Raw genomic sequence first — 24,047 nt, 5'->3', positions numbered from 1 at the left:
CATAATAACCATATTATTTTGTGTGTCAGCTAGAGAAGACTTCAGTGTCTGTATTTCCGTCTTATAGGAAGTTTCCAACCTATACACATATTTGTCCATATCCTCCCTTGTTGATAGAGACTTTATGTATGCCTGCATATCCCAAGTGGAGTTTCCTTCTGATCTCTCCTGATCAGTCAGGGGTTGTTGTATATGGCCCAATGGGCTACCATTAGATCTAGACTCTGTATCCCTTACAGGGGAGGTGAAGTTAAGTTCAGATATCATAGAGCCTTCAGGCTGATCCTGAGACTGTGGGTGTTGAAAAAACCCTCTGATTTTTGAGCAGATAAGGGCTTAGGGGGTTCTTATTTGTTCCTCCAGTAGATCCCCTTTTTGTTTTCTGAACATTTGTGCTTTTAGGAGGCATATTGTAATCGAGTTACTTGAAAATAGGGGGTAAGGAAATGTAACTCACCCCCATAAGTTTTGTTCTATATATCGCACAACTATACTTTTAAATAGTGTCTTTATCATGCAAACTTATATCTTTATTGGTCCTATAGCTAATTTCATAAGGATCCCAAAAAAAAATCAGTTTACACCAGTCCTTCTGTGTGAACCCTATCGAGGGCTTTCCAATTTCCTAGGGGTCCCACTTCATAAATTATCCCCTACTTATCACTCCAGAATATTTATACCCCATCAGACATAAGCGGGAAAAACAAATACTGTTGCAGCCACACGCTACCCTTTCCTTCTCCGTGGCTCCGTCCTTCCTCTAGGCTTATTCAAAGGCTTATACAAATAATTCCTTCCCCGTGCTGAGGAAGTCCTGCCTACGGACGTAATGCATACAGGGGTCAAGTGTCACGCATGATGTCACCCACGGCCATCTCGATGGTTATCACTACATGCTTATGTTCCGGCAATCGGATCTGAGTGTGGCTTTATGTAAGTGCAAATTTTGCTTCTTTTTTTAACATTAAACGTGACAAACAGAGAGCATTAGATCTCTGTGTTCTTCTTTTTTACTTTAATACTGGATCACCTTATTGATTGTGGATCTGAGGATGAGTACTGGAGCTGTTATCTGATGATTGCTTGCCTGATGATTTATACCGCTATGTGACCTGTTTCAGGTCAAGTTCTTGAGGTGAGAGGCCATCTGTATTTGTGGTGGAGGGATCACAGTCACCGGATGTGTCATCTTTTGCTTTGTGTGTCACCGCACCCTATAGTTATTCAAGCTGTCTCCACACACACCAGCTGGGACTTTTTATCAACTTTTATAATTTTTTGTATGGACATATAGGAATTGCGCAGCACTATTTTATTTGAATGTTCATCTGAGGTATTTTTTGAATTAGCCTTGAGTGCTTGCTAGCAGTTTATTTTTATTTTTATCTGTGTCCTCTAATGTCAGCGCTGAATATGTTTGTATTATTAACTTCCCCTAGGCTTACTGTGATACCTCTGTGATCACTTCAATTTGTATGCAGTATCTAATTAAATCATCAGAGATACTCGCCTGGTCCATGTGCTGTACCTTGGGGCTCGGTTCCGCTGGAGTGTCTTAAGCCACCTCAGAGAGCCTTCGTAGTGCTTAGCTTTGTGGGGGAGCAAGGCGTCCTCTGATTTCTCCACCTCCTCAGTAGGGATGAGCTTCAAGTTCGACTCGAACATCGGCTGTTCGCCAGTTCGCCGAACAGCAAACAATTTGGAGTGTTCGCGGCAAATTCGAAAGCGGCGGAACACCCTTTAAAAGTCTATGGGAGAAATCAAAAGTGCTAATTTTAAAGGCTTATATGCATGGTATTGTCATAAAAAAGTGTTTGGGGACCTGGGTCCTGCCCCAGGGGACATGGATCAATGCAAAAAAAAGTTTTAAAAAGGCCGTTTTTTCGGGAGCAGTGATTTTAATAATGCTTAAAGTGAAACAATAAAAGTGTAATATTCCTTTAAATTTCGTACCTGGGGGGTGTCTATAGTATGCCTGTAAAGGGGCACATGTTTCCCATGTTTAGAACAGTCTGACAGCAAACTGACATTTCAAAGGAAAAAAAGTAATTTAAAACTACTCGCGGCTATTAATGAATTGCCGGTCCGACAATACACATAAAAGTTAATTGATAAAAACGGCATGGGAATTCCCCACAGGGGAACCCCGAACCAAAATTTTAAAAAAAAATGACGTGGGAGGTCCCCCTAAATTCCATACCAGGCCCTTCAGGTCTGGTATGGATATTAAGGGGAACCCCGGCCAAAATTTTTTTAAAAATGGCGTGGGGTCCCCCTCAAAATCTATACCAGACCCTTCAAGTCTGGTATGGATTTTAAGGGGAACCCTGAGCCAAAATAAAAAAAATGGCATGGGGTCACCCCAAAAATCCATACCAGACCCTTATACGAGCACATAACCTGGCAGGCCACAGGAAAAGAGGTGGGGATGAGAGAGCGCCCCCCTCCTGAACCGTACCAGGCCACATGCCCTCAACATTGAGAGGGTGCTTTGGGGTAGCCCCCCAAAACACCTTGTCCCCATGTTGATGGGGACAAGGGCCTCATCCCCACAACCCTTGCCCGGTGGTTGTGGGGGTCTGCAGGTGGGGATCAGAATCTGGAAGCCCCCTTTAACAAGGGGACCCCCAGATCCTGGCCCTCCCCCCTGTGTGAAATGGTAAGGGGGTACAAAATTATCCCCACCATTTCACAAAAAACTGTCAAAAATGTTAAAAATGACAAGAGACAGTTTTTGACAATTCCTTTATTTAAATGCTTCTTCTATCTTCTTTCTTCTATCTTCCTTCGGTTTCTTCCTCCATCTTCTTCTTCTTCTGGTTCTTCTAGTTCTTCCTCCGGTGTTCTCGTCCGGCATCTTCCTCCACGGCGTCTTCTTCCCTTCTTCTCCTCGGGCCGCTCCGCATCCATGATGGCATGATGGGAGGCTGCCACTGTGTGACGCTTCTCCTCTTCTGACGGTTCTTAAATAATAGAGGGCGGGGCCTGGTGACCCCGCCCCCCTCGGACACACGGGGACTTGATGGGGACTTCCCTGTGGCATTCCCTGTGATGTCAGAAGGGGGCGGGGTTACGTAACGGGTGACCCCACCCCCTCTAACATCACGGGGAATGCCACAGGGAAGTCCCCGTCAAGTCCCCGTGCTTCGGAGGGGGCGGGGTCTCTGGGTGGCCCCGCCCTCCGTTATTTAAGAACCATCAGAAGAGGAGAAGCTTCACACAGCGGGAGCCTGCCATCATGCCATCATGAATGCGGAGTGGCCGGAGGAGAAGAAGGGAAGAAGATGCCGTGGAGGAAGATGCTGGACAAGAACACCGGAGGAAGAACCAGAAGAACCAGAAGAACCAGAAGAAGAAGAAGATGGAGGAAGAAACTGAAGGAAGATAGAAGAAGAAAGAAGAAGCATTTAAATAAAGGAATTGTTAAAAACTGTCTCTTGTCATTTTTAACATTTTTGACAGTTTTTTTGTGAAATGGTAGGGGTACTTTTGTATCCTCTTACCATTTCACACAGGGGGAGGGCCGGGATCTGTGGGTTCCCCTTGTTAAAGGGGGCTTCCAGATTCTGATAAACCCCTCGCCCGAAGACCCCCACAACCACCGGGCAAGGGTTGTGGGGATGAAGCCCTTGTCCCCATCAACATGGGGACAAGGTGTTTTGGGGGGCTACCCCAAAGCACCCTCCCAATGTTGAGGGCATGTGGCCTAGTATGGTTCAGGAGGGGGGGCGCTCTCTCATCCCCCCTCTTTTCCTGTGGCCTGCCAGGTTGCGTGATCAGATAAGGGTCTGGTATGGATTTTTGGGGGGACCCCACGCCATTTTTTTTTTAAATTTTGGCCGGGGTTCCCCTTAATATCCATACCAAACCTGAAGGGTCTGGTATGGAATTTAGGGGGACCCCCCATGTCTAGGGGGACCCCCCATGTCATTTTTTTTAAATTTTGGTTCAGGGTTCCCCTGTGGGGAATTCCCATGCCGTTTTTATCAATGAACTTTTATGTGTATCGTCGGACCGGCAATTCATTAATAGCCACGAGTAGTTTTAAATGACTTTATTTCCTTTGAAATGTCATTTTGCTGTCAGATTGTTCTAAACACGGAAAAAACGCGCCCCTTTACAGGCATACTATAGACACTCCCCAGGTACGAAATTTAAAGGAATATTACACTTTTATTGTTTCACTTTAAGCATTATTAAAATCACTGCTCCCGAAAAAACGGCCGTTTTTAAAACTTTTTTTTGCATTGATCCATGTCCCCTGGGGCAGGACCCAGGTCCCCAAACACTTTTTATGACAATAACTTGCATATAAGCCTTTAAAATTGGCACTTTTGATTATTCATGTTCGTGTCTCATAGACTTTAATGGTGTTCGCGTGTTCGAACAAATTTTTTGCCTGTTCGCATGTTCTGGTGTGAATTGAACAGGGGGTGTTCGGCTCATCCCTACTTCTCAGTATCCAAGAGGGCTTGGATCAGCTCGGCTCCATTCGCGGGCTGCTCGGGAAGACTCGTATGCTTTTGGTAAGGTTCGGCGGCGTGCAGCTCGGCTCGCCCGCACTCGGTGTGATTAGCTGTCAGTAGTACGTGTTTGTAGGGGATTTACTTCTCTGTCCTCTCCCGTCTTCACACCGGATTTCAGGGGACACCCAGGAGACATCTACCGGCTGTCCTGTTCACTGCAGGAGTCTTTTATGCTCTTTTCTGCCAAAGTAAGACCAAGATATAGCTGGCTACTAAATCAGATCACTCCATAGCACGCTGCATCTCGCTGCATGTTGTAGAGCAGGTTGGGAGAAATCCATAAAATCATTGGGATTTAGTGCAGCTGATTGCCTGGGCAAGGAGAAGCGAACTCACCGCACATCCATCTCGGTCAACCCCCTTCCCCCCGATATGCCACCTTTATAACTTTTTTGAGACAGATAGATCTCTCTTTTGGTGGTATTTAAGCACCACTGAGTTTTTTATTTTTTTGCTAAACAAATGAAAAAAGGCCAAATATTTTGAAAAAAATAACATTTTTTCTTAGTTTCCGTTTCACAAATTTGCAAATAAGTCTTTTTTTTGTTTTTCACAGATGTGTGCTGATAGGCTGCACTGATGGGCAGTGATGAGGCTGCTCTTATGGGCATTAATGAGGCTGCACTGATAGGCATTGATGAGACTGCACTAATGAGACTGCTCTGATGAAGTGGCACTGATGAGGAGGCATTGATGTGCACAGATAAGCTGCACTGATGGGCACTGATGAGGAGGCACTGATATACACTGATACGCTGCACTGATGGGCACTGATGAGGAGGCACAGATGAGGCTGCTCTAATAAGGTGGCACTGATGAGCACTGATATGCTGCACCAATGGACACTGGATTGGCACTGATGGGGTTGCACCGATTATCAGGGCACAGATGATCAGTGCTCTGCTTATCAGTGTGAATGTCACAGGATAGCCGGTTATCGGCTTTCCTTTCCTCACACGGTGACAGCGCCGAGGAAAGGATGTTTACATGTGATGAGCTGTGATTGGACACAGCTGATCACATGGTAAAGGGCCACTGTGATTGGCCCTTTACCTAATCTGTGATCAGCTGTGTCTGAAGGACACAGCAATCACAGAATGCACCCCAAAGAGTGTGCAAAGGGAGCGGGGTATTGGGAGGACATCAAACGACACCCTCCCAGAACTGGACAACCACGCTGTAGCTGTCTTTTGGCTGTAGTGTGGTTGGCAAAGGGTTAAAATTTTACATTGTTTATTTTTCTACAAGCTGTACAGTGCCTCTATGAATAGCTTGTAAACAGCATAAACACACCACTGTTCATCACTATACTACTGGACTGGTATATTTAGTTCAGCTTAAATGGTGGTCCACACTCTGGCTGGGGAAGTTGCTATGCAAATGCGAGATGGTTTCAGCACTTATTGGAAAGTGTAACAGTGTTAATAGTTGAACAATATTATAACATCCAATACATTTTCAAGTGCTGCAATGACTGGACTTTTCTTATTTTTAATTTTTTTCTTTTCTCTTCCTCACCACTCTCTCCCCCTCACTCTTTCTCTCTATTCTCTCTCGCTCTCTCTCTCTCTCTCTCTCTCTCTCTCTCTCTCTCTCTCTCTCTCTTTCTTTTTCTCTCTCTCTCTCTTTCTTTTTTTCTCTCTCTCTCTCTTTCTTTTTCTCTCTCTCTTTCTTTTTCTCTCTCTCTCTCTCTTTCTCTCTCTCTCTCTTTCTTTTTCTCTCTCTCTCTCTCTCTCTCTCTCTCATTTTCTTTAGTTCACTCTCTCTTTTTCTTCTCTTTTCTCCCAGCAATGAAAAATAGACTTAGTTGTTTATTTACTAGGCAAAAAGCCTGTTCACTTTGAAAGGGAATTGTCCCAAAGCTTAGTGAATGTGATGGTGAAGTTTGCCGTTGCAAATAATACTCAATCACCTGTGTGGAAAAAAAAAAGATAATTTTTGCTTGCACATGATATGGTGGATGTCAGCAGAGCTTCATCTCATTCATTAGGCTCTGGAAAACATTTCCTTGCAATGTGTAACTTCTCTTGCAAAGTGGACAGTCTTATTGCCATTAGTAAATGAACATCTTGAACTGCACCTGTGCCCACATTATGTACCTGGGACTACAACATAAGGAGCCTGATTTACTAAAATATTGCATAAATGCATGTTTACTTTAAATATCTATTCATGTGAATTTTAAGGCCTGCTGCCAGTTTCTCACATTTTAAAGAACCACTTTATTTTTGTACTACCTGTTTGACAATGACAAGCAATTTGGAGTATTAAAATCATTCCTTTGATACTCCATGATAGCTACAGCACAACTCTCTTGTTCTGCGAGTGCGTCCATGGACATCCTCCCAGAACGTGCCTTCCACGCACCCCCTGGGGAGCACACTGGGCGTGCTCTGTGATTGATGTGTCCTTTGCACACAGTTGATCACAGATCAAGGTAAAGGACCAATCACAGCGGCCCTTTACCATGTGATCAGCTGTATCCAATCACAGCTGATCACGTGTAAACACACTTGTCGGTTTTTCTGCATTCCTTTGCCTATGCACTGTCACTGTGTGAGGAAAGGAGAGATGATTGGGGCAAGGCTGATGAGGCACATTTACTCTGATAATCAGGGCACTCATCATGAGTGCCCTGATTATCAGTGTGGCCCCATCAGTGGCAGTCAGTGCCAATCAGTACCCATTAGTGCCACCTCATCAGTGTAGCCTCCTAAGTGCCTCCTTATCCATGCCCATCAGTGCTGCCTATTCATTGCCCATCACTGCAGCCCTATCTGTGCCCATCAGTGCAGTTTATCAGTGCCCATCAGTGCTGCCTTGTCAGAGCCTCCTCATCAGTGCCCATCAGTGCAGCCTCATCAGTGCAGTCTCACTAGTGCCGATCACTGAAGCCTCAAAAAAGCAAAATGTTATAACAAAAACTAAGAAAGACACTTTAAAAAAATGAAGCTCTATCTGTTTAAAAAAAAGATAAAAATTTCATTTGAGTACAGTTTTGCATGACCACGCAATTGTCATTCAAAGTGCGACAGCTCTGAAAGCTGAAAATTAGCCTGGACAGGAAGAGATTGAAAATGCCCAGTATTAAAGAGAGACTCCCAAGATAGATTTCAGTCCATTTCCAACAGCTCACACTATCTGTCGTGTATTTACATTAGAAGGCTGGTAGGCTGCAGGTCTCTGCTTTAACACAAAGAAAGGTCTGAGTTTATGGGGCAATCAATAGCGAGCAATTGTGTTGGTATGAAAAGAAAGACCCCCTTGGATTTTCCCATACAATCTAAAAAGCTTTAAGAAATCTAAAAGATCATGAGACTACAGAAAAAGGAAGGCCACTGATTAATGACAATGACACTGTAATCTAATTTTAGATTACAGATACCCAAAATAGCAGTCTCTGTCTACTGACTTTCGATCAATATGGCACAAAGGCTTATTTTTTATTATGATCTATTAGGTTAAACGTATTAGTGGGGACAGCCTATAGGTAGATACTGTTACAGTGGCTGTCTGTGCAATACATTTGTATTTGTCATTGGTGTGCTGTGCCCTTTTTTCCCTTTAGTATGTCTGGAGCATGGGTGTCTTCATTTACCCCAGCAACCAGTATTTAGAGTACGCAGGAAGGTCCAACTTGAAAGCAGAGGAAGAAGTTTAATTTTCATCATAAGACTGCATTTGCACCTCAGCAGATTTATTTTCAGTCATTTTCAGGGTCTTATATCTGAGCATTCTTAGGTGTATTTGCACAATTTAGAAGCTTATTTAGAGCATTTAACATGTGTACTTGAGCTTTAAGCATTTTTGTTTTAGCCAATGGAAAGCCCTAGCAGGGGGAGACCAGTTCTTATGTACTAAAACAAATGCCAGAAACATGCCTTTAAAAACACTAAGAAATGCTTCATTTGAGCAATTTACAAGCATTCCCATTGAAGTCTATGGGAACTAAAGTGCTCAAATTTGCCTCAAAAGTAGCTCATGTAGCTTTGTAGTGTCAGGCTTTGAGCTACAAGTTATGAATAGGCATATCTAACAGCCACCATTGAAAAACTTGTGAATGGGGCCAAAGTTTCAGCTGAACCAAGCATAATTCCCCACAATTTATAGATTTGCCAGTAAAAATGTCACTTTTTTGTGATCTTATAAGCTTGATGAAAAATGTCCTGCTTTTTACTGGTATATTCAGTGTGTAATCCTAATTTGTGTTACCTATGCTTTTGGCATAATATTTTTTTTTAAAGCATAGCTGAATGCTAAGTTAATACTTTATTATGAATTATTATTTATACTGTGAGTAAGGATTGTGCACACATGAAAGAAACCTAGAGGTGCTTCCACTGACATAATTGCATATGCAAAGTCTAAAGACACAGCAACTGCTTTAAAAAAACTAGGACTTAGAATTGGCAAAATCATTGAAGATTCCAGTACAATTTTAAGAAGGTCACCTGGGACGAGGTAAAAGGTTATATTTGCACATTTTCTGTATATGCCTAGATGTGTCAAGGAGCTAAGCTGTGTTACAAGTGCTGTTGGTATTTAAATTGGATTATGATACTTAGCCTTTTTTACAAAAATGCTAAGTGAAATGTTTTTACATTTCTAGTTTACTCAGTTCTGCACAATAAATCCACTTCACTAATAGTAAAAATAGAATAGAAATAAATCTTAGCCAGACATTATACTCTTTAAAAACATTTCCAACAATTTTATGGACATCCAAGCACCAATTCGTAGTGAAAATGAAAAGACAATAGACAAAGACAAGACAAAAACATCACGACCGTAAACTTTACAACTGCAGCTTTCAAGGACTATTCAACAGTTTTGTCTTTTCACAATTGCTTGGTTCACCTTGTTGTCTTACTGAGAAAAATATAAATGCATTTGCCCTTGGCCATCAATGGCTACAGCACATTAGTGTGATGAATGGTTTTAATTTCAATAAGTTTATTCAGACACAGAATAATTTAGTTCTCATTTATTACACTCATTTAGAAAAAAAAACAAAAAAACAAAAAAAAAAAAAACTCCAGCAAGGAAGGAAATAATGTCAAATGTTCATCTGTTATGTTACAAGATCTTTATAAACACATTATCAAAACTAATTAGTAAGGAAGCTGGAATGAATTGTGTGAATTAACAGACTGTGAAACCATGTGAGAAGTTTACTTAAAAAGAAAAAAAAGTTTGAAAATATAATATTTCAGATTATTTAACTGAATGATAATGAAAAGGCTATTTGCTGGACTGGTAGGAATAATAATAACACTTATAAATATTATTATTAATATTATTAGTAGTAGTAGTAGTAGTAGTAGTAGTAGTAGTAGTAGTAGTAGTAGTAATAGTAGTGGTATTAGTAGTATAGTGCTTTATTTTTGTGGTGTTTTATGGAAGGGTATTGTCTTCCTTCCTATTAATTATTGTGGGAAGTGTATGGAGATTTTACTATTACTATTAATTTATATAGCACTGAATTATTCCACATTGCTCTTAATAGAGTTTAGAAGAGATTAGGTACTTACAAGACAAGAAGTTTTATTTACTAAAATTGGAGAGTGCAAAATATTGTGCAGCTCTGCATAGAAACCAGTGAGCTTCCAGTTTTTATTTGTCAAATCTTAATTGAATAAGCTGAAGTTAAAGTTAGAAGCTGCTTGTCTACCATGCACAGCTGTGTACTCTACAGTTTTAGTAGACTAACCCAAAGGTATACTTTAGGATAGCATGTCTTAGTAGTTGAGCAAATAAACCAGGTTTTCCAGATCTCTTTACAGTATTGTAGGTCAGCTTTGCAACTTTTAGGCCATAACTGACACATTTTGTTTATATTTGCAAAATGTAGAATATCTAGCACTAGTCCTATTGTAACCAACCAATGAAAATCAGATGCCTAGTCTATGATATTAGATTGTAGAAGGAAGCTTTACTGGTACTGAAAAAGCCTAGGGCTTTGGGTTTCAAAGCAATATTGTCAACCAGTAAATCACCATTCTTCCCAAGCACTTATCCTGAAAGATAAATGTAAATGTATACAAGACAGAGTAGGAAGTTGATATTATACTTTGCACACTGCAAACTGGCCTTTTAGTAATCCCACAAATCTTCATGACGAGCACACTTATACATGAACATAGCATTCTGTTGTCATGATCCTGAACCACAAAGCAATAGCACACTGGAAAATGTTCACACTCAAACAATATCAACAAAGAAATGCATAGAACAATATGTTATAACAGTGTATGAAAAAACAAGTTTCCCCAATCAAGAGCAAAGTATAGGAAGTTTAACCACTTCAGCCCCGGAAGGATTTACCCCCTTCCTGACCAGAGCACTTTTTGCGATATGGCACTGCATCACTTTAACTGACAATTGCGCGGTTGTGCGACGTTGACCCCAAACAAAATTGCCGTCCTTTTTTTCCACAAATAGAGCTTTATTTTGGTGGTATTTGATCACCTCTGAGGTTTTTATTTTTTGCGCTATAAACAAAAAAAGTGGCAATTTTGAAAGATAAGCAATATTTTTTACTTTTTGCTATAATAAATAGCCCAAAAAAAATTAAAAAAACAAATTTCTTTCTCAGTTTAGGCTATGTATTTTTCTACATATTTTTGGTAAAAAAAATGCAATAAGTGTATATTGATTGGTTTGCGCAGAAGTTATAGCGTCTACAAAATAGGGGATAGATTTACCGCATTTTTATTATTACTTTTTTTATTAGTAATGGCGGTGATCTGCAATTTTTATCATGACTGCAATATTATGGCGGACACATCGGACACAATCAGTGCTAAAAAATGCACTGATTACTAATGGCCATGCCATTGTGCCAACGTGTATCATTGTGCGCTGGTTGCCATATGGTTAATTTACACATATAAATGTATTATAATTTTTTTATACAAAAAATCCTTTATAGAAACAAGCCACATAGGAAGAGAATGAAAACCACGGGACATTATAATAATGATTACTATTATTAAAGAGGTTGTAAAGGTTTTTTTTTTTTTCTTTAAATAACAAACATGTTATATTCAATTCCTCTGTGCAAGGGTTTTGCACAGAGATGGCCCCAATCCTCCTCTTCTGGGGTCCCTCAGTGGCGCTCCTGGCTCCTTCTCTTCTTGAGTGCCCCCACAAAGAGCCGATTTCCATGGGGGCACTCGTGTGGACATGCTCCCGAGTCCTGATGCTGCGTACATTGACACAGACAGCAGGACTCGGCCCTGCCCCCGGCTCTGATGTCACTGGATTTGATTGACATCATTCTATCCAATGAGGACCCAAGACAGCAACTGGAGCTGCGACTGGAGCTGCTGTGCTCGTCCCCGTTGCTGGAACGGTCGGGTTCAGGTAAGTAAAAGGGGGGCCCTGGGCGGCTGCTGCACTACAGAAGGTTTTTCACCTTAATGCATAGAATTCATTAAGGTGAAAAACCTTGAGGGTTTACAACCCCTTTAACAAAAATAATTGTTAAAGCACCATCTGCACAATGAAAGTGATGTAGACAAAGGTGGGCAACACAGGGAACAAAAGTACATGAAATATTTGCAGGGAAAAGTACATTATCCATAGAACAAAAACATACTTAAACAACAAAATGCAAAAAGCATTAAAGAGAGACCTACTTATACAAGCATTAATCTATAAAAATAAGGCCCAAATAAAAAGTAAATGACTAACCTATCATTTTCATCTTTGCAACTTCTGAATCCATAGTATATGTTTGACTGAGAAGATGAGTTTTAGGTATATTTTAGGATGTGAAGAGTTGAATGGTGCTACTGGTATGTGACATGGAATTCCATATAAGAAGAAAGGCTTGAGAGATGTTCTGAATATATACAGTAATGCTCCGTACACACGGTCGGATTTTCCAATGGAAAACGTCCGATCGGAGTGCGTTGTCGGAAATTCCGACCGTGTGTGGGCTCCATCAGACATTTTCCATCGGATTTTCTGACACACAAAGTTTGAGAGCAGGCTATAAAATTTTCCGACAACAAAATCCGATCACGTCAATTCCGACCGTGTGTGGCCTGTTCCGACGCACAAAGTGCCACGCATGCTCAGAAGAAATTCTGAGACGGAACAGCTCGGTCTGGTAAAATTAGCGTTCGCAATGGATACAACACTTTCGTCACGGTGCAATGTTAAAAATGGTTTAATACAGCGCATTCTCTTCTTCTTTATAATGTGAGAAGAATGAAGTAGTTTTGCTGCTCATATTCACACAGACTTCTCACAAACTTCTTTCTTTATTATTTATCGGGATTCCCTCAATATATTTTTTTTTTTAAGAAATTTTATTGAAAGTTTACAATTTTACAGGGAATACAGTGAAGTCTTAAAATACAATGACTTTACAATAATTCACTATTACATGCAAAATGTCAACAGTCTATCCGACGTTGTATGTAACGATAATATAAATTCCTAGAGTTTCGTATGCAGAATGAACTCTTGAAAATCAACATATTCGTAACTGTTTTAGTATAATGTAGACGTGTGTGGTATAGATCATAGAAAAAACAACGTGTTTTAAAAGGGGCAGAGGTATCAGGGTCATGATATGGGCTCTGTAAAAAGTATGAATATTATCCGACCATATTAGTTCTCCTCTCTGACCACCCCAGAGGGGTTCTAACTGTGGTCAGAGGGGGAACACCTACATGTGTAGTGAAGGATTCGGTCAGATCGGAGCTTCGTCTAGGGGGAAAGAGCCTGATGGTAAATAAGCGTGAGCTTAGGTATTAGAAATCTATGTATGGGTATCAATTAATGTATTTCAACCTGTGAAGCATTAAGAGTCATATTATTAGAAAGTGTATGTATTGCATTTAGTGATATGTTCGGTGTAAAGTAATTGAGTTATATGAAATTGAGGGAAGGGTGGGGAAAGGTATGAGGAAGGCGGAGGACTGAGATTTTTTTTTTTTTTTGTAGAAATAGGATCTACGTGGTGCTTTGTAACAAGGGGGAAGAGATTCCTTTGGAAGCACTATCTGTTAGTTTCTCTTTATAGTGCAACCAACATGCCCAAATTTCCCAGTATTTCGTTGGTTTGTCTCGGGATTGGTGTATGAGGTTTTCCATTTCAGCTGTCTTGTCAACTCTGCATATCCATTCTGAGATTGTTGGGGGGGAAGTGCTTCTCCAATGTACTGGGATGCATTGGTTAGCGGTGTTTATTAGATGATGAACTAAGGAATTTTTGTATGTCGATCTAGGAATTGTAGTGTGGTATAGTAAAAATTGAGCTGGGGTAAAGTCAGGTGTGATAGTTGTGATCTGACTGATTAATCGATGTATTTCTGTCCAGAATGGTTGAATGAGGGTGCATTCCCACCAGATGTGAAGTAGGGTCCCATGAGATGCATTGCATCTCCAACACAAAGGGGAGACACTAGGGTGGAACATGTGGATTTTGTCTGGTGTTCTGTACCATTTTGTAAATATTTTGAATCTGCTTTCTTGTGTTGATACATTAATCGTGCCTTTATGTATATAGTTGTATATGCGATCCCACTCCTCCGTGCTTAAGTCCAGTTTGAGGTCTGTTTCCCACTGTTTGACCAGCTTGTCGTCTTTTATTTTATGTGAGGAGAAAAGGAGTGCATATACCGTCGATATTAAGTGTTTTTGCGGTTCTTCGCTGTTACATATGGATTCGAAAGGTGAGAAGTCTCGGGACCATTGAGGATTTGGATTAGAGTGTTGAAGAAAGTGCCGAATTTGCAGGTACTTGTAAAATGGTATTTGATAATTTGGTAACTGAGAAGTCATAGCTTGATGTGAAAGCAATCTATCGTTGTGAAACAATTGATTTACCCTAATATGTCGTCTGGGTGTGTCTGTCAATGAAGGGAGTGAGGAGATGTCCGGTTGGAAATCTGGGTTGTTTTCTAGAGGAGTCATGGGACCGCGGAAGGGTTTAAAGTTTAATTTTGAACTTGCATTCTTGAATTGCAGTGTTGTAGCATTGATTAAGGGATGAGTTTTAAGGTCTTTAGGAATGCTCGAGGGATTAAGCCAGGGTATGTGTGCCACTGGGATTTGGGAGAAAGCATTCTCTAGCTGAATCCAGTCCTTGTTGCTTCCATGTAAGTGCCAGTCGACTAATCTAGTCAAGTGGCATGCCCAGTGGTATTTCTGAATATCAGGAAGATTTAAGCCTCCTTGCGATTTAGGGAGTGTCAGCCTCTCCCAACTCAATCTGGGTGTTTTAGAGGACCAGATAAAAACCCTACATATTCGTTTGTAGGTAACAAAGAAGGATTTGGGGAGTTTAATGGGGATAGCCTGAAACAGGTACAGTAGTCTAGGTAGTACGTTCATTTTTAAGATAGCTATCCTGCCAAGCCATGAAAAGGGGCCTGTGTGTCATTTATGCAGATCTCCTTGGATGGCCATTAAGGTGGGTTGAAAATTCTGAGCGTATAGATCAGTCAGGTTGGTAGGAATTTTAATGCCCAGATATGTGATGGTTTGGGATTCCCATTGGAATGGGAAGTTGTTCTTACATTGTGTAACCAGTGTATTTGGCAGGGTTATATTCAGGGCCTTTGATTTGGAAAAATTTATTTGTAGGTTGGAGAGTAATTTAAATAGAGAGAAGTCCTTAAGCAGGTTGGGGATGGTGGTTATAGGTTCCGTTAGAAATAGTAAGATGTCATCTGCGTAAGCAGCTACTTTATAGTTTCTGTGATTTATCTCTAAGCCTTTTATATCAGGGTTCTCTCTGAGTTTACATAGCATAGGTTCCATGGTGAGTATGAATAGTAAGGGGGAGAGGGGACAACCCTGTCTCGTTCCGTTAGACACGGAGAAGGCGTCCGACAGGCAACCGTTCACTCTGATTTTTGCTGTTGGGGAGGAATACAGAGCAAGAATCATCTGTAAGAGGCGTGGTGGTATACCCACTATACGAAGTGTTTCCTCCATGTAATCCCAGGCTACCCTGTCGAACGCCTTCTCCGCATCCAGGGACAAGAAAAAGCCCTGGGTCGAGGTGGAGGAAAGCCAATGATGGATATTTATAGCCTTTGTGGTGTTGTCCCTTGCTTCCCTGCCGGGGACAAAACCGACTTGGTCCAGGGATACTAATCTGGGAATTAGGGGAAGTAGATGATTGGCCAGTGCCTTGGCGTAAAGTTTTACGTCAACGTTTAGAAGCGATATGGGGCGATAGTTTGATACTAGGGTAGCGTCCTTATCAGGTTTTGGTATAACAGCGATATGTGCTTCTAAGATGTCTTTGTTCGCACTATTTGTGGGGTTTAGATTGTTAAAGGCCTTTACTAAATGTGGAACGAGTATATCTGGGGCGGTTTTATAGTAGCTCACCGTTAATCCGTCAGGACCTGGGCTTTTGCCGGTTTTCAATTGTTTCAAAGCCTGTAGGATTTCTTCTACAGATAGTGGAGAGTCTAAACCTGCAGATTCTGCATCGTTTAAGGGTGAAGGAGTATATTGTTTTAGGAAGTCTTGTATCTTGGATCGTCTGTCGGTAGTGTCTGAAGCTGTCAGTGGGGAAGTTAGATTATACAATTTGGAGAAATACCTTACGAATTGGTCTGCTATTTTATCTGAGGTCTCATAGGTGTTACCTGCCGTGTCTTTTATTGTGTGGATAGTGTTCATCGCCTTCTTAACTTGTACAGCCCTAGCCAATAGCCTCCCAGATTTGTTTCCGAACTCGTAGTAGATTTTTTGAGTCAAGGCGAATTTGCGTTTTATTGATTTGTTCAATACCTCCAGGAGTTCCTCTCTGGCTTGTATCAAATCGGACAAGGCATTGTTGGCTAGGGTGGCTTTGTGTTTTAGTTCTAGTGTATGTATGCATTTAGTCAATTCCTCAATGCAGGCTTTTCTTAGTTTTGACCGTTTGACTGCTTGGGATATGAATACTCCCCTAATAACACATTTATGTGCCGCCCAGATTGTGTCCGGGGAAGAGCCTTCTTGTATGTTTTCAGCGAAGTAATTTGTAAGTGTTTTGGAAATTGTTTGAGTTGTTTCTGGGTCAGTGAGAAGAGAATTATCGAGTCTCCAAACGTGTGATCTATCCATTGTGGTGGGGATGGTTAGGGTCATAGTGATGGGGTTATGGTCTGATAGGATCATCGGCTCAATATTTGCTTTCGTGAGATATGAGAGATCATTTTGGGAAATAAAGAAGTGGTCAATTCTCGAGTACTTGTGATGGGGTGGAGAGAAGAAGGTGAAATCCTTATCTTTAGGATGTAGAGTACGCCATGTATCGTGAAGTAGCATATCACTGAATTGCGTTTTTATCGCCCGTAAAGCTCTGTAAGACAGTGAGGATAACCCATTCGATGTGTCCAAAGAGGGATTTAAGGCCACATTGAGGTCTCCGTCTAAGATTAGTGTGCCCGACTGAAACGTTAGAAGGTGTTGTAACGTTGTCCGGAAAAAAGAAACTTGTTTTGTGTTTGGTGCATATATGTTCGCTATTGTGATGGGTCTTTTGTGAAGCGTGCCTTTAATAAAAAGATAGTGACCCAGTGGACTTCCGATATGAGCAGCGGGCAGTGTTTCGATACTAGGATGGAAACCCCTTTGGATTTTGCATCTTTGTTGGTTGGGTGGTATACCGTTGGATAATGTTTAGTGTATAGTTTGGGAATGCTATCTGTTCTGAAGTGGGTTTCCTGAATGAGTGCATTATGGATTTTTGATTTCTGTAGAGAGGAAAGTAATTGTGATCTTTTTTCGGGTGTATTGAGACCTCATATGTTGACAGAGCAGAATTTGAGGTGTGCGGTTGAAGGAGCTCGATCCTGATGTGAGTTGAGTGTACTCATGACCTCCGCCACGAAGGTATGTGGATGTGGGGTAAAGGGCAGTTAGGTTAAAGGGTATAGGAAAGTCTCAGGAGTTAAGTTAGACTTAGGTTACTTTTTTTTTTTAAAAAGTATATTCGATGTACCGATGAGGCAATGGAGAATCTTTTGGGGGGGTATCGGTTATGTACAGAGCGGAGTCAGAACGCGTCCTACAACCTGTGTGGTCACACCCTGGTCCGCTGCTGTGTGGGGGTTGTCCCAAGCCAGACGCGAGTGGGGCCACAGATCCTAGAGATATCCGCTACCGACTGACCATGTTGGAAGGTGATGGAGGTGTTGGAAGATTACAGAAGAAGGGTGCGGGGGTCTATATCTTGTGTAATCCTCTAGTGGGTGACACTTCCGTGTATGTGTAACTCATTGGTATATATTTAAATCAGTTTTAGCAGATCATGGGGTATAAAATACCTCTTCTGTGTAATCGTTGTCTTAGGAATGATAGCCTTGATAAATCATATGTGATGTTACTGCCCCGTCGGACTGTGGTCATTGGGAGATACCGTGAGAGAACATGGAAATGTGCCCACAGGTGTCTCGCAGTTAATTTTTAAACAGTATTAACTTTTACAATAACAATGTATAAACATTCTACTTGTAGAGGGTAACTGGAATGTAAAACAGTTAAGTTTAACTTAGATAATTATAACCACAATATTACATCGTACCCAGCAGACGTGTGTAGTGGTATCAGCAGTCTTCTCTATAGGGGTGCGATGCCAGGGGGTGCAGTTTAAAAGGAACCATAGCATTTAAGAAGGAGACGGTATGAAGATAATTCCCATGTCGTATCAGTTCTGGAGTTTTAGTGGGGAATGCAAGTGGTTTTAGAAGCTTTCTCTACATTTAAGGTGGTGTTTTGCAACTTTGGAAGTATAAACATGGGAGCATACAGCTTGCCTCAAAGAATATAAAAGTTATTGCTGGACAATTACCTCTGTTGTGTTCCGGCAGAGGTTTACAGATCCGGTTGTATGTTTAATCTGGTTTGTAGATTTCCAGTCCGTGGTGGATTTGTAGAGCCGTTGTCTGTTCTGTGCTTGTCTGATATGTTCTGTGGGTCTCTGTTGTGACGAGCGTGGTATAGGGAAGAGATCTTCTGTGCAACGGGAGATGTCTCGTACATTGTAAAGAGGAGGAGGGGCAGCCATACTGCGTGCTGACGTTTGTTTGCCACTAGTGAGTATGGGTATTGTAGTTGTAACACGAGCCATACATGAGATTTTCACTGCAGGGGGTGGATGGAAGTGAGTTGTGAGCTATCACAACCTCCGAGGAATTCCAATGGGTGTTAAGGCTGTTTGACAGGGATAGTATGTCAGGCAGTGCAGCCCATTGATATAGACTCGTTGCTGTCAGGTCAATATCGTATAAAGAGAACACATAACTGTGGTGAAATAGTATAAGTCTAACACAACTCAACGTTAATGTAAGTTAACTGATCTCTGACAAAAGTTAGCGGTCTCTCCTAGCCCTCCGTGAGCTTGGTGAGGAGAAGGGGTTAGTGCTGCGGTATGTGCCTCGGGAGTCATGACGGTTACCTGTTGCCGAGGGAGAACGTCTCCCCTGGTGCCTGGATGCCTGTGCCTCCATTGGTTCTTCCGCTGGTGGTTCCTTCCTGACCGCTGAATGGTGAAAGTCCGCATACCAGTTTGGTACATCTATCAGCGGGATGTTTAAAATGTCGCAGAAACGAGGAAGATCTTCTGGCACTTTCAAAAGAGCGGTGTGTCCTCGGGATGTGGCTGAGAGGCAGAACGGGAACTTCCACTTGTAGGATATTCCCTGAGTGTGCAAGGTGTCTAGTAAGGGTCGCAGGTCCCGTCGGTGCTGCAGGGTTATTCCTGAGAGATCCTGGTATATTTGCACCTGTTTTCCTTCATGTATGATCTGTGAATTCATTCTGGCCCGTCTCAGTATTTCCTCCTTCAGCTTAAAATCCACTATGCAGCATACTATATCCCGTGGGGGATCGGTATCTCTTCCTTTGGGTCTCAATGCTCTATGAAATCTCTCCATTTCTATATGGGTCTGAGGTGGCCTGTTCAGGAGCTTGTTAAAAAGATCAGTGATGGAGGGTAATAATTGCTCCCCTTCTATGGTTTCTGGCAATCCTCTGACCCGCAGATTGTGTCTTCTGCCTCTGTTATCGAGGTCTTCCAGGTGCCTCTGCATATCCCTCATCTGGAGGGTGTGCGTGTCTACATGCCGAGTGGTTTTTCGTAGTTGAGTGTCATGGCATTCTGTCATCTTTTCCACTGCTTGCACTCTGTCAGTGAGTGCGTGTATATCCAGTCGGAGCTCTGATATGGCCGCTGACAGGGTATCTTTTATGTCCGCTGCGATTGTCTTCAGGTCATTGATGTTTAAGTGAGGTAATGGTGCATCTCTTGTGTCCTCTCTGTCCGAGGAGATCGCCTGAGGGGAGGCTGAGGGAGTTCCCATGAGTGAGGGAGCCTGTGATTGTGGTAGCCTCTGGTGGGAAGAAGCCATATTACCCCGTCCTGAGCGGAACATTTCAGGTATATTATGTCCCTGGGATCCTGGTTGTTCCCGGAGGGATTGGGAACGGGAGGTGGATGAATTCCAAGATGCTGTCCCCTGACACCAGCAATTTTTGGGGTGTTATACCTCCGTTAGTCAGATATTAGGTCGTGAGGTAGCAGGAGCTTCCAAGCTAAGCAGCCATCTTCGTGTCAGGTCAGGCCACGCCCCCTCCCTCAATATATTTTGATTTGTCACATCTGACAAAAATATATTTATTTATTTTTATTTATTTTTGTTTTTTTTATTAAAGGCATTTTATTTTTTTTAATTTTTTTTAGGTTTGTATTTTTTCCAAGGCTGATCTTTGTTTTATTTTAGTTTTAGTTTTACTCCAGAATATTTTTTTGTGTGTTTTATGTGTAAAGTTACCACAACACCATTGATATCTTATATTATTTAATCTCAAGGAGATTGTTTGGTGTCGGTGTCCCTTGTTAATTTCACATTGTACTTTAGAAATGTACCTGAATCCTCACAAACAAACTGTCCTTTTAGAAGGAAAACACACATAGGCAAGTAAAATTGAAACCAAAAATCCTTTATTAAGGGCTCAGAACCAAACAAAGAGGGAGGCAACACTGGAGAAACAGCAGAAATTGGCCTGGGACCCCCAGGGCAGACATCAATTCTTTAACATCAAAATTGGTGGCCTGAGGAGTCCATATGTAAGGGAGTGCAGTCTGGTCCAGAAGTCCCCAAGATCCGGAAAGCAGCAGATGACATCTGTGTCCCCAGGCTGTGGTACCACAAGAGGCTGCATCTTTTGCCAGACCAGACTGGACACAGGGTCATCACTTTCTGGTCTTCTTTCCACGCTTCCTTCCTGGCTCTGGCTCTGCTGTTGGAGATGTGGCAGGAGGAGGAGTAGGACCTGGAGGAGGAGGAGGACTAGTAGGACCTGGAGGAGGAGGAGAAGTAGAAGGACCTGGAGGAGGAGGAGGAGGACCATGTGTGAGGTCACAAATGTGGGTAGCAGATGTTATTTGGCCCCTCAACCCCTTATTGAGAGCTTCCAACATTAATGACTCACACATGAGTTGTTGGCCCTCCTTCATCCGCTGCATTTTACAGGCAATTATGCCAGCAAAGTCCTCCTCCACAGTGTGGGGGGCTGTCAGGGCCTCTGTAGCCTTCCAAAAGAGACCTATGGCAGCCTCCTCTAGGGTACTCCTCTTCCTGCCACTTTCTCTTTGCAGGTGTAGGGGAGGGACCTGGATATCAGGCAGCCTGCTTGGCCTGGCCACCTCCTGGCTGAGACTTCCCTGTGTATGAAAAAGGGACATGGTTTTAGTTTCTGCATCATCAATCCCAAACATAAATTAGTACTCCAAACTAACATCTAGTTAACATCATTGATTGGACAACCTGAACTATTTAGAGGAATGCTATACCTGGCTCAAGCTGGGCTCCTCCACATGTTGCTGCCTGGAAGGCCCAGGTTGGGCGTCAGAAGCCTCAGATGGGGGAAAGGAAGCGTGGAAGGAAGACTGGAGAGTGATGACCTGGGTTCAGTCTGGCCTGCCAGAAAATGCAGCCTGTCATAGTACCACAGCCTGGGGACATAGATGTCATCTGCGGCTCCGGATCTCTGCGAATCCTGGACCTTCTTGTGCTCCCTTAGATAAGTGCTCCTCAGGCCACCAATTAGGATCTTCAAATAGGTGATGTCTGCCGTGGGGATCAGCTGCTTCACAATTTCCAGCAATTGATCCAGTGCTGCCTTCCTCTTTGTTTGGTTCTTATAATGTGGGTGGTTTATCTGCCACAGACAAGGCAGCTCCCTGAACATGTCAATGAAGATTGCCATAAAGTCGGTATCGTTCAAGATATCCATTTTCACTGCAAGACACAACACAAGACAAACCCTAATGTCAGGCAAAACTCTCCTAATCTAGTTACAATATAGGCCCAAGTTTGGCTCTTACCTTCGTTATCACGATCGGCGCCTCCGATACTCCTTCCTCCGCTCACAGATCTACGTACTAAGCATGCGTGTTACGCTTTATACACACTGCGAATGCGTGTAACTCCGCCCGCCCCTGACGTTCTTTCTAGTCTATTCCCCGCCCCTTTTTGTTCGGCGCAGTGGGTGAAGAGCACTTGGCGGAGTCAGAGCAGGTGCGTGCTAATTATAGCAACGAGGAGGAGGAGGAGGAAAGCCCAGATCCCGAAACATCCCGATCCAGAAGGAGACGATTTAAGGCCTCAAATATGTCCTTTGGGGAAATGTTGGAGATGGTTGACATCCTGAAGAAGGCCGACTATGATGGACCTTACCCCAACCCCAATATCAGAAAGGCCAAGATCATAGCGAAAGTGGTCAAAAGTCTGCACCGGAATTTCGGGGTACAACGAACGAAAGATCAGCTCAGGAAGCGGTGGTCGGACCTGAAATTAAGAGAGCCTGAGCAGTACCGAAAGATCCGGAGAGTGCTGCAAAAAAGTAAGTAGTTGTGCTGTGTTCCTATTCTTTTTGTCTTTATTACGTTCGTGCTGCTCCATGTGCTTTTCTTAAGTGTTGTACAGTTTAAAATGGCAACTTTCATGTTCATGGGCACATTATTCGTTCATTTTTCTTTCAGCCTATAAAACACCATTGTTTAGGCCATATGCATTTGCCCACATTTTTTAGGGCCTACTTGTATGAAAAAAATTGGGTTGTGTAGATGGGTTTGAGACTAGAACGAAATGCAAACTAGATTCTGTGTAAGGAGAGGACACTCAGCAGCTGTTTTCACATCTGGATGCTTGAGCACTAGTGTGGGACACCAGAACACCATTTTTATTAGGGGGCCCACACAGGTGCTCCAGTGTATACTATAGGGGGGTCTCCATCTGTGAAGCTTGTACAAAACAGGTAAAGTCTTGAAGCTTGACAACGGACAATAAAAACGCTACATCTTGGAACTCTGCCAAAATAGACAATTGTACCACACTTCCAAGCAATGTTTCATCTTTATATTTCGGCCATCAAATATCTGTGTGCTCATTATACCATTTTTGTTTTACATAGGGGAGAAAAGACTCCGAGGACACCCCTCATCCGAGGAGACCACAGACCCCCCCACCTAGGGAAGAAGGGGAAATACCTCCAACACAAGCAGAGCAGGAGGAGGAGGAAGACATGGTGGAAATTGGCACCACAACAGGTGAGTGTCTGCGACCACAGGCTCAGGTAAGAGATGGATGCCGGCATATTTATAATACATGTTTTTTTTGTTTTCTCTCTTTTTAGGTGATCGTGATGTTGTGGATCCAGGGCATTTTACCTCTGAAAGTGCACAGATCCTGATTGGGGAGGTCATAGGGTGTAATTTAGCTAATTGGGGAGAGTTTAAAACCCCTCCAAATCCCTTTGTTTTAGCGATTTTTTAGAAAAGCCAAATTTTGAGGATGCACACAGTGTGCCAACATGTGCTATCTGCCATCATGGGAGATCAATGGACGCGTTTTGGGGGTGCAACCCCTTCCTCAATAATAAACTAGCTGAGAGGAAGGGGTTGCTCCCCCAAAACATGTCCCTTGATCCCCCGTGATGGCAGCTAGCACATGTTGACATTCGTAAATTGGTGTGCATCTTCAAAATTTGGCTTTTCCTGGGGTGACTTCACCCCTCTGAACGCAATATCAAACACAGTTCCTAAATACTCATGTCTGATATTGCCTTCAAGTTTTACCATATGTGAACTTTGTAAGTTCAAGATTTGTGTCTTTCTTGTTGGTTTTACACATGCCTGTTTTATCTTAAATTGACATTTCTATTTTTGATAATGCCACCCCAAAAATTGTTATACAACAAACATGTTGGTTTGTTTTAAAAACCTTTTCTAAATGCACATGTGATTGTGCAGGTATTAAAAAGATTGTTTATCAAGAATTTATGGATTACTGTCTCAACGCTACAACACTTTTGTGGTGATGTAATTGCTGCTTTCTGTGACAATGGGTGTTATTTCCTAAGGGCAAAGCCACTTTGCACTACAAGTGCAGTTTCAGTGAATTTTCAAGTGCACTTGTAGTGCAAAGTGTATTTGCCTTTAGTAAATAACAACCAACAGTGCTTTGTATAAGGTTACACAATCACGCCATTTTCAGG

This window comes from Aquarana catesbeiana, linkage group LG09 (genome assembly GCF_042186555.1).
Source record: "Aquarana catesbeiana isolate 2022-GZ linkage group LG09, ASM4218655v1, whole genome shotgun sequence".
Lineage (NCBI taxonomy): Eukaryota > Metazoa > Chordata > Amphibia > Anura > Ranidae > Aquarana > Aquarana catesbeiana.
Note: the sequence above shows the minus strand (reverse complement) of the source record.